The 12,093-nt window shown below is 51.0% G+C and overlaps 1 pseudogene; it reads left to right on the top strand.

The window, feature by feature from the left end:
• Positions 1–9,493: 9,493 nt before the first annotated feature.
• On the top strand, positions 9,494–10,586 carry LOC136545283 (non-specific lipid transfer protein GPI-anchored 20-like; annotated as a pseudogene).
• The last annotated feature ends 1,507 nt before the right edge of the window (positions 10,587–12,093 follow it).

A 12,093-nucleotide genomic window follows, 5' to 3' on the forward strand; every position in this document is an offset into this window, starting at 1 on the left:
GTACCTTGGTGAGCCGCTTTGGACCGACGATCGGGTCGACGACAAGCGGATACCTTCCCGGGTGTGGGATGGCATCCGGATGGTCGGTCCGGTCGAAGGTTATGGCGGATTCCGACCACCGGAGATAAGCTGGCATAGCCGGTCCAGCGGTATAGACCTCTCGACGTGCGACCTTCTGGTGGCGCTTGGAGTCGTAGGCCGTCGATCCTCCGAAGATCATGAGGGCACCGGTTGGAGTTGGGAAGGTGTCGTCCTTCTCCTCCGTGTCGTTAGTGGTGGGAACAGGCTCCTTCCCCTGCTCCTCCTTATTCAGGCCCCCGGCCAAGTATTTGCGCATAAGGCCGCATTCCTTGTATAGGTGCTTGGCCGGGAAGGCGTGGTTTGGGCATGGCCCCTCGAGCATTTTCTCGAAGTGGTTCGGAGTGCCCTCCGCGGGCTTCCGGCCACCTTTGCGGTCGGCAGCGGCCGCGAGTGAGTTGTCGCGCCGTTGCTTCTTATTTTTCCCTTTGGCGGGACGGTTGGAGGCGCCTTCGCTGGCGTCCTCGTCCCGCCTTGTCTTTCCGTCGGAGCGATCAAAGATGGCTCCGACCGCCTCCTCTCCAGAGGCGTGACTGGTGGCGATGTCCAGGAGTTCCTTGGTAGTTCGCGGGCCCCTGCGTCCCAGCTTGTGGACCAGGGATTCGCAGGTCGTTCCGGACAGAAAGGCTCCTATCACGTCGGCGTCGGCGACGTTCGGGAGCTCATTGCACTAGTCGGGAAAAGCGCCGGATGTACCCGCGGAGGGTTTCATCGGCCTTCTGACGGCAGTTCTTGAGGTCCCATGGGTTTCCAGGGCGTTTGTACGTGCCCTGGAAATTACCCACGAAGATCTCAGTCAGATCCGCCCAGCTCTGAATAGCATTGGACGGTAGGTGCTCCAGCCATGCTCGTGCCGAGTCGGCCAAGAACAGCGGGAGATTGCGAATAATGAAGTTATCATCACTCGCACCACCGGCCTGACATGCAAGCCGATAGTCTTCGAGCCAAAGCCCGGGATTTGTTTCGCCAGAATATTTAGGAATGTTCGTAGGTGGTCGATACCTTAGAGGGAACGCAGCGTTGAGGATGTGCCGGCCAAAGGCCTGAGGGCCTGGCAGGACGGGGCTCGGGCTTCGGTCCTCGTTGCTGTCGTAGCGCCCGCCACGTCGGGGATGATAGCCGCGGCGCGCTGCTTCTCCCTCGTCGCCGTGGGCACGTCTCCGGGCGTTGATGATGCTGCGTACGTCGCGGCCACGACCGAGGCGTTGATGTACAGGGACGACGGAGGGCTGCCCGCCGGCTGGCGGTGTTTGGTGTACGGATGCGTCCTTGGTGGGACGCACTGAGGGCGTGCGCTGGCTGGTGTCGGGTTCGCGTCGTCGAGACAACGAACTTTCCGCCTGCTGCGCTGCTGCACGCTCGAGCAACGTGCGAATCTCCCGATAAGCGCGTCGATCCTCGGACGTCGCGGCCTCCGGGAGGCCATGCAGCAAGGCGGTTGCTGCGGCGATGTTCTGGCTGGCTCGAGCAAAGTGAGGAAAGGCCCCATCGTCGGTGAGGATCCTTTGATGTACGGTGCGGGCTGTGGCGCGCGCGCGCCCCCCGTCTTTGCGGCGTTCAATCTCACGATTGATGTCCGCGTATTCCCGTGCGAGCCCTTGCCCGGCCTCATCGATCTCTTGCTGACGAGCCCTTAGCTGCTCCATCCTCAGGTGAGATGGGGCTGTCCCCTCTTCCCCGGATCTGCTGTCAGGATTGTTTGTAGGGGTGGCCTCTTCCCTGGAGGCGCTTTCGACGTGACCCTCGGGGGTCTGCGTCATGTAGCATTCCCGGGAAGGGTGGTGGCTCCCCCTACTGGAATCTGAGCTGGAGAGCGATACAGGTTCCTCGTTGAGAAGCTCGTAGAGGGTCTCCGTATCCCGCTCAATCGCCCCCACGAACTCGATGTCCGTGGGTGGTTGAACCACACGTAGCGCCAGAAGGAGGCCAGCGGTTGCCCGCAACGTTGCGGAGACCGAACGGAAACGCTGTCGGGGCGCTCCATACGGACCCTTCCGGACACATGGTGGCGTTGTGAGAGGCCTCCTTGGGTGACGGGACTCCCCGGGAGTTGCCCGGTGGGCCCCTAAGCCTGAGACGGCTGAGGTTGATCGAAGGGGGAGATGGGGCGGCTGAGTGAGTCAGCGCCAGCTCTCCTCCTAGTGTGATGATGAAATCCAGGTCGCCGAAACGCACGTGTGCGCCCGGGGCCCAGGTGATTGCGTGGGTGGCCATCCGAGACCTGATTTGGAACGCGCAAAGCCCCTACCTAGGCGCGCCAACTGTCGGTGTTTCGTACAAGCACCGGCAAGTAAATTTATAGTAATGCGCGTTAGGCTCGGATGGTGCGCTAAAGGACACAAGATTTATACTGGTTCGGGCGGAACGTCCCTACGTCCAGTTTGCTGCTGCTTGTGTTATTAGCACCGTGAACGATCTGTAGTAAGGGGTACAAACTATCGAGAGAGGGACTGGTCCCAAGTCTCTGATGGAAGGGTTGGAAGGTGGTCAAGAGCTTCGTAGCCGCTTGACTGTGCGTATGAGTGCGTACTCTTGTCCGATCTTCTTTTTCCGGTCCCTCCTGATGGAGGAAGCGCATCCCCTTTTATAGATGAAGGGGCTGGCTTTACAAGGGTGAGGGACTCCAGGATGTGTACTCTACTTAGTCATGTGGCTCACGTTTACCTGGTCAGGTCCTTCAGTGCGAAGGAAAATAAGTGCTTACCATGTTGTCGATGTCTCTGTAGGATGTCAGGTTAGCGCAGGGTATGGGCTGCAGTACAGTGGTTTTGACTTATGAGCCTCCCCTAGCCTTGCTCTGCACGCCTTCTGGTTCCCATGAGTCCTCGTTGGAGGAACGCGGGGTCGGGGGTCGATGTAGCGCCGTGGCTAAGGCCTTCTGACTAGGTGGGCCTGAGGGGTCGGGAAGCGGGCGCCGCTCCCCCGGGTCCACAGCGTGGTGACGGAATATCCGTCGTTCGTGGAGATAGCAAATCCTTTCCTGGAGCGTAGCGGTTGTCGTATATCTTCGTCGGGTTCCGTGTCCCAGAGCTGAAGGCGGCGCCTACAACTCTACAGGGCGAGATGCACGCACCTGTAATACCTTTTGGGCTCTGTGGCGCCCGGAAGGGTCTAAAGCATCAGTCCTGTCGTTCCCTGGCAGTCCTTTTCCTGCCAGGGCGCAGGGTATGGTCGTTCGGAGCCATGGTTGACCCGAACGTCTTGTCTCGTCCTGTACCCATCATTATGAGGGACAGATATCGATCAGGGCGAGGCTCGTTCTGTGCCGTCGGGTGAGGCGGAGACCAATCCCTATCTCTTGGGCGAGACCTAACCTATCCCTCTGGGATCGGGCGAGGCGGAATCCATCCCTTTGCCTTCGGGCGAGACCGAGCCCGCCCTATAGGCGTCGGGTGAGACGGAGATTAGCCTTGAGCTTTTGGGGCGAGGCAGGGTTATCCCACAAAGGCGTCGGGTGAGGCTGACCCCGCCCCTCCGGGGTCGGGCGAGACGGAATTCATCCCTCAGCCCTCGGGCGAGACCGAGCCCGCCCTCAAGGCGTCAGGCGAGACGGAGTTTATCCCTCGGCCCTCGGGCGAGACCGAGCCCGCCCTCAAGGCGTCAGGCGAGACGGAGTTTATCCCTCGGCCCTCGGGCGAGACCGAGCCCGTCCCGAAGGTGTCGGGCGAGGCGGAACCGAACTCCTGTCACTCGAACAAGGGATGACATGGAGCCCTTATGCGTCCAGAAGTTTTTCACGTTCGGTGGTCATCGGTTCCACCTTCTAGGGTACCCTGGTATTAGGTCCCCGACAGTAATAAATTAATTAAATATAGCAAACAGATCTAGAAATATATCAAATCCTAACATGAAGTACCACATGTTGTATGTGGAGAGTAGAAAAGGTTTTAAGGCCAGAAGAGAAAAAAAATTATTATTTTATGCAGTTATAGCTCAAATTCAATTTATATCAATTAAAATTCTATAATTGCACTTAATAAATTAAAATTATCAAACGGATCCAAAAAATTACCAAAATTTCATATGTTATCTATTACCTATACAAAAAGTTTTGAAGTCAAACCCTAATTCAACCGTCACTTTGACTTCAAACTTATTGAATCCTTCTCAACGCTACGATTCTTCTTCTGAGATACTTCGTTTCATAAACATCGTACATGACATATTGTGTGAAACATTCTCAATTTTTTACCACCGCCTCCACGTATGATATCATGAGATATTGACAAATCTCATGATTTTCGTACTTCGTTTGCTTTTTTATAATTTAAAAACCATTCGGCCACACGTTCGTGGTCGTGTTTCCTGAATAAGATGTTCGAATTTTCTTTTCATTTCCTGGATAAGGCCTCACACTGGACTCAATAACATGAATATTATTTTTCTACTCATTTTATTCTATTATTTGAATTACTTGCAGTTCAAATTTGACTTATACCAAAAAAAATCCTTGAAATGTAATAAAATAATTAAATATAGCAAACAGATCAAGAAATATACCAAATCTTAACATGAAGTACCACATGTTGTATGTAGAGAGTAGAAAAAGTTTCAAGGCCAGAAGACAAACAAAACTTATTTATTTGTCGAGTGCAAAAAAAAATACACTCGACAAACTTATTTATTTGCCAAGTGCCACTAACGGACACTCGGCAAACTCCTAATGGCCGACACACTATCCGATGGATATCCACGTGGCGATTTTTTGCCGAGTGTCGCTGTTTTACCGAGTGTTTTCTTAGTTTGCCGAGTATGTTTTTTTAACACTCGGCAAAGAGTTTGTTTGCCGAGTGCCATTATTTTGTCGAGTGTGTTTTTTTGCAGCACTCGACAAAGAACTTTTTTATCGAGTGTCCGATATAATGCACACGACAAATCTACTGTTTCTGGTAGAGCATCTCCTGTGATCCTATCTCTCTCCCTCTCAGCAAATTGTTTTCTTTCTTTGATTTGATTCTCCATCGTTTAGTCTTCCAGCAGATCGAGCAGATCATATAGCTTCAAGATGATCCGGCGGTTTGTGAATCTGGTGGCGAGAAAGCCGCGCAGCGAAAACGGCGCGTACTCGCTGCATCGGCTGGACGTCGCCAAGCATCTCTTCTACCCGTCCACAGCCAAAGCAGAAGCAGCAAACGCGAAAGGGCAGAGCAGTAGCGGCGGCGGCGATAATAACTAATAAGCAGCCGGAAATCGGCAGCCTGCTGCGCCGGCTGCCGAGGCCGATCGTGCAATTCCAACAGGTCCCTCAAACTCCCACATGGCGGCCTTTGGATGACATGTTTGTGCTCCTAAGCCCCGGCGGCGGCGCGGCGGGCGACAGGATCCTCCACCTCCACGCCAGCAAGGAGGGCCACGGCGACGTCTACGACGCCGACTCGGGTTCCGTCATCAGCACCATGCCAGCCCAGCCCAGCCCCACCCTCGACGGGCCCAACAGAGTCGGAGTACAACCCATCACCTTCTCCATCACCACCGGAAGAACAACCGACCACGACGGGGAAGAGAAGCAGGACAGCTGCCGCCTCTACGTGATGACCGACCGCGGCGGCCAGAGCTTCCAGTGCCTGGACCTCAGCCAGCACCCTCACAGGTGGCAGCCTCTCCCACCCGCACCCTTCGCCGTGGCCGCCGCCGCGCCCGCCGCGGCTTCTTGCATCACGTCCTTCACGACCGTCGACGGCGGCTCTGGCTCCACCATCTGCGTGTCGACGGTGGCCAAGGGCACGTACTGCTTCGACACGAGGACCAACGAGTGGCAGCACGCCGGCGACTGGGTGCTGCCCTTCGACGGGCGCGCCCAGTACGTCCCCGAGCTCGACGCCTGGCTCGGCTTCAGCAGCCGCGCTGACAACGACACCGGCCACGACCACCAGCTCTGCGCCTCCTCGGACCTCGCCGCCGCCATGGACGCTCGCCGAGCGCCGACCCTGGATCACGTGTGGGAGGACCTCGCCCTGCCTAGGGACCAGGAGAAGATGAAGCTGAGCCCGCGCTTCGGCGAGTTCGAGATCGAGAGGTGGAACGAGTGGTACCCGTACGGCTACTACCCGCACGGCGGCCACCACCTGATCAACCTGGGTGGAGGCAGGTTTTGCGTCGCCAAGGCCTTGCGACTCAAGCAGATGAGACACTTTGAAACTTACTGTTACTGTGACGATGAACCAGATGAATTCGCTACAGAAGACCTTGTTGTGCTCGGCGGCGTGGAGGTGCTTCGCGACGGCGGCGACGGAGGAGGGCCGAGGATGGTGAAGCATAAGTCCAAACGTTACAATTTGACCAGCGACGCCGACGAAATCAAGTGGGTTCTCTGAACAATCCTGGCATCCAGCTTCGAGTCTAAACAGTCAGTTATGCATTAGCTTCATGTCTCAACAGTCAGTAATACTACAATGTGATCTGGAAATCGAATTGTGTCATTGTTTACCTATTATAGATAAAAAATTATGGATTCTCTTGTGAGTTGTCCTTTTAATTGTAATAGTTGATTGTGTAACATCGTTGCCTGAGAACTTCTAAAAGTTTAGGCACAAAATTCCACATTTTCAAGCTATGCCATACAGGATTTTAGTGGACAAGACAACGCGAATATTTTCACGTTCAGTACTGGTCCAAAATGTAAATTCCAGGTTTCGTCATCCCAAGCCTAATCTATCTATTTCATGCCAAAGAATGTTATAATTCTAGGTTTGAACTATGTCAAACTTATAAAAAATGCTATCAATATTTATATCTTCAAATAGATTTATTATAAAAGATATGTTCCATGATTCAAATAATAATATTTATTATGCATCATAAATATTAGTACCTTTTATTTTATATATATTTAGATAAAATTGAGATTCATTCACTCCAAAAACAAGAATGCCATTCTTTTTTAAGATGGAGTGTATTTCTATTCTATATTAGTAATATATACAACTAGCACAGTGTCCGCCATAGTTAATATGATTTATACATATATGAACTTTTCATGTTTAACATCAGCAATGTAAACAACTTGCTGCAATTGTCTTTAGGGACGGTTTTTTTAGTTCGTGGCTAGCGCCCAGACGGACGCCCACGCAGCCCACTCTGTTTGCCTTCGCCCTGCCCCATGAGTGTACTCTGTTCCCGTCTCTGTGCCCGCCGGTCCTTCCCCTGACCCCTCCTCTCTCTCAGACTCTCCGCGTGGGCGACACTCGGGAGCCGGGATGAGCGGCTGAGGACGAGCACGCCCCAACCAGCAGCAATCCCGTCCGACGGCCCCTAGCACCCTCGCCACCCCCCCCCCCCCCCCGGGCGCCGCGCGCCCCGTCCACGCGGCACTCGACTCGCCCCACGACCAAACAACGTAAAACACTTGCAACACATGAGTGCAACATAAGATTGAAAATAAATGAAACATTTAGAACATCACTTGCAACATGTGTGTGAAACACATGAAACATAAAAAAACACTTGCAACATGAAACCACTTGCTGCAACATAAGACTGAACCAAATGAAACATTTGGAACATACTGTTGTAAAATATGTGTGAAACATATGCAACATCCAAATCAAAATCGATTGCAACATATGTCTAGAAACAGATGAAATATTTTGAAAAAACGCTTGCAACATGTCTCTGAAACACTTGCAATATATGCAACATCCCCCGATCTACTTTTCCAACATCAAGATGAAATAATTGCAACATACATCTGAAACGTCTAAAACACTTGAAACATACATATGCAACATAGGGGAGGGAAGGCTGGCCCGATCGATTCTGGCCGTCAGGATGGGAGCTGGCAGCGAGCCATGGCGCGCGAGCACCACAAGTACCAACCACGCTCGTTGGTGCCCTTGGCTCGGCCGAGGAAGACCTGAGGCGCCATGGCACGTGCGCCCTAGCGGCCATGGCTGGCTCAGCGGTGCACCCAACGGCGGTGGGTGACGGATGGACGGCGAGGGAGCGAGCAGCGCAGGTGACTAGGATGTAGGTGAGCGGTGCAGGGAGCGAGGGCGTGCGGCGACAAGTGATGGCGGAAGGGCACGGCATGGCATCCCGACGAGTGCGCGGTGCAGGAAGTCATGGACGGACGTCCATATTGGATCATTATCGATTTTTTAACATGGTTGAAGGTCTATAGGATTGACCAGCAATTATAGGTTCAATTTTCAGTTCGTTTTGCACAAGTGCATCCGAGGGGATTCGACCCCATGACTTCTCGCCTCATGCGTACCACCACACATCACAAACACTTGTGACTACATATATGGTGATATCCATGCGTACTAATACGTACAAATCATATATAACTAATATTTCAACTCGTAATTGATTTAAATGGAAAAAATTTCTACTATAAAGTTCTAGATCTCGTCGAGAACTACAAATTTGATATAGAGTGTGTCTCCATTCAAGGTCATTTGAAAAATTCAAAAATTTGAAATTCAAAATCTAAGAACTTAATATAAATATCTTGGCCCCTGAATGATTTCGAATAAAAATTTTACCAACTATAAAGTTTTAGATCTCGTTGAGCTCTACAATTTTAAATAAATTTTGTCTTCAACCGACTTCTTTTGAAAAATTATGAATTTATTTGTACTCCAACTACAGCCATTTCAGAGAAGTCAACCGCAAACCCATAGAAATCACCCATTTTTAGAGGCGGTTGTTATACGTAATTGTCTCGAGAAATCATTTTTTAGGGTGGTTCTCCTATGCCAGCCGTCTCTAAAAATAGATATATTTTTAGAAACTGTTTACTTAACAGAACACTCCCTTAAAAATGTATTTTCAGTTACGGTTTGTAAGCTACGGTGCTCATGATGCTAGTTAAAATTGCTTGCTAGCGTCTGTAGAAGCCATTTCTGCAGTAGTGCACTGCGGAGAAAACGTGTGCAAAGATTTTGAAAGAGGTATATATAGTTAGACCTAATGCAAGAATTTTTTTATACTTAATGCAAGAATATTGTACATATATATAATAATGTTGCCCATCAAATGGTAGATGAAGATGACTAGAGGTAGATGCAGATTTAACTTATTAGCCCATGCTGTATGGATGTTGACACTCAGAAAGAAAGTCTTTGTTCGCAACAGGTGTCATCCTAAGAAGTTGAAAATGGTGACACTTTATCCCTTAGCTTAGCTTGTTTTTTCGTGAGAAACCAATTTAAGAAATAATTTGGTGACGAACCCTTCCTACCTGAGCTGGTCGGTCTCCCATCTTGGTGACGACACTTTTGACAAATGCAAGAGAATATAGTTACGGTAGTTATGCTACCATGACCAACTTCTGACGAACCAACGCAGACACCTCACAAGTCACAACCACATTCCACTCATGCGTCATGCACCCAGTCCTCTTTTTTATCACTATGTGTACATATAAACACGAGCGAGCACATCTGCAACGACGCATCGCATCAGCCAGCAAAGTAGAGCTCTGTCGTGCACGGAAGCATAGAAAGAGAGAGATACGGTCGATGGGCATGACGACGACGACGAGGCTAATGCTCACCTTGGCCGCCGCGGTGGCGATGCTGCTGCTGGCCACGCCGGCGCCGGTGTCCGGGCAGCCCGGCGCCGGCGTCGCGGGCGCGGTGTCGTGCACGGCGTCGCTGGTCACCAGCTTCACGCCGTGCCTCAACTTCATCACCAACGGCGGCGCCTCTCCGACCGACGACTGCTGCCGGTCCCTTGGGCGCGCTGACCAAGGCGAGCGCCGGCTGCGCCTGCCTCATCCTCACCGGCAGCGTGCCTCTCGGCGTGCCCGTCAACCGGACGCTCGCCGTCACGCTCCCCAGGGCGTGCAACTCCACCTCTCTCCAGCTGCAATGCCGAGGTGATCCATCGAGCTGAGCATTCACTGACTAGCTAGTATAGCACTATAGCTAGCGTCCATTGTAACATTGCTAAAGTATCAATCCTGTGATGATCTTGCTTGCAGACGCGTCGTCAGCTCAGAGCCCAGCTCCAGGCCCCGTCGCAGATGCGCCTGCGCCGTCCATGTTCATGGCCCCGTTGCGTAAGAACCTAGCTACCTTGTCAGAACATGGTTAGAGTTTTTTGTGTGTGTGGAAATTTTACTGATGAACGCCATGGATGGTGGTTTCCTTCAAACTGGGCAGCACCAGCGACGGCAGCAGCGCCGGAGCCTGAAGCACCGGCGACAGCTCCACCTGTGGAACCCACGGCCACGGCGACGCCACCGATCAGCCAGGTACAGACGAAGCCGACGGTTGTGCCCAGCGCCGCCTGGAGAGCAAGCTCGGACGTGCCAGCGACGGCTGGTTTGGCACTGCTGCTTGCAGTTGGAGCTGCGCTGATGGCCTGATGTGTGAACAAATGTTTATGTGATCCGTCCTTAGCAGTGGTTAGCTAAATAACGGAGCACTGGAGTGTCTTGGTGAATATTTTATTAGCTGAGTATGCATTATTTGTTTGTTACTAAATTGATGTTCTGAATTGGCAGTACCTGTATTTTACCAGATTTCTTTCACGTTGTTTGAGCCTTAGATCATCAGCACTTGAGCAGAATAAAGTACTGTTATGGTGGAACATATATATTTTGTATTGCCTTCACCAACAAATATTTTTGGAAAAAAAAAACATACGGTTGTGGCAACAGACGCTAAAAAGAACTCTATGCTGCGCTCCGCCTCCACCGCACCGCCCATCTTCCATACTCCGCCTCCCCCGCGTCGCCCGCCGTGGCCACCTCCACAGAGCCGGCAAGCATTCACCACGGATGCTCTAGCAACAGCAAGCAGCCAAGCAGGCAATGAGAAGAGCTTCGTGTGACGCCACCCTACTAGCGAGTTGCCCGCGCCGCTGTCGCACCGGCAAGCTCCGCGCCGCCGCCGACCTCTACACCACCGACGAATAGCCTCCATTCGTCCGAGCAGTAGGGTAACATTGCGCTGAAAGTGCTTGTTGCAAGCGTACGTTTCAATTATTTCAGATATTTCAGAGGTATGTTGCAATTGTTTTATATCAATGCTGCAAAAGTAGATCGGAATGTTGCACATGTTGCAATGACTATACACGTATGTTTTAAGTGTATGTTCTAAATATTTTATCCATTTCATATATATGTTGCAAGTGTTTTATTTGGATGTTGCAAATATAGATCTGGATGTTGCATATATATGCAAATATTTTAAGTGTTTTCATATACGTTGTAAATATTTTATCTGGATGTTTGCATATGTTTGCAATGGTTACACATGTGTTTTCAAGTTTTTCTGCTGTTTTGCAAGTGTTTCAGACTATGTTGCAAATGTTTTAGCTATTTTCGATGTATGATGCAAGTGTTTCATCTAGATATTGTAAAAGTAGATCGGGTGTTGCACATGTTACAATGAGACCCACCTGCTACCGCTGCTGGAGCGCCGCGCCAAGTGGGGGCGTAGACGGTCCTAGCGTGCAGTTGGATGGCGCGGGCGACGTCCGGGGAGCACGACCCCGCGTGGGCGCGAGAAACTGGGTGCTGACAATCCCGAAAAACTTATATATTTTGTACTGCCTTCACCAACAAATAATTTTAGAAAAACAAAAAAGACAGCTACATAGTTCTCTACTACATGCACTCCCTACGGTTGGTCGGGCCGACTAATGAGAAGATCGGACAACACGGAGATATTATCTACGTGGTGGACAAGGCAAGGCAATATATACAAGAAACAAATCCGATTTGTTGTAATAACCGACTAGAATTTATCAATAAACCGACTAGTAAACCAATCTGTAACCTAATCATGACCATATACAACTGTCCCCGGAATATATAAAGAGCCCTGTCCCCAGAATGTATAAGGAGAAATAGACAGCTCCCAATTGGCATCCACCTTAGATCACATCCGATAGAGCATAGTTGGGATCGCCTACTCGCATCTGACACCCAGCTCACGCCACACAAACGATAAAAGCATCATCAATTCATCATACACCAGACGTATGGCATCCCATGTCTGAACCAAAATATATTATGTCTCATGTGCTACCCCTCTAATCTACTTCATGTGATAATCGATC

The sequence above is a fragment of the Miscanthus floridulus genome, chromosome 3 (genome assembly GCF_019320115.1).
Source record: "Miscanthus floridulus cultivar M001 chromosome 3, ASM1932011v1, whole genome shotgun sequence".
NCBI classification, from domain to species: Eukaryota; Viridiplantae; Streptophyta; class Magnoliopsida; order Poales; family Poaceae; genus Miscanthus; species Miscanthus floridulus.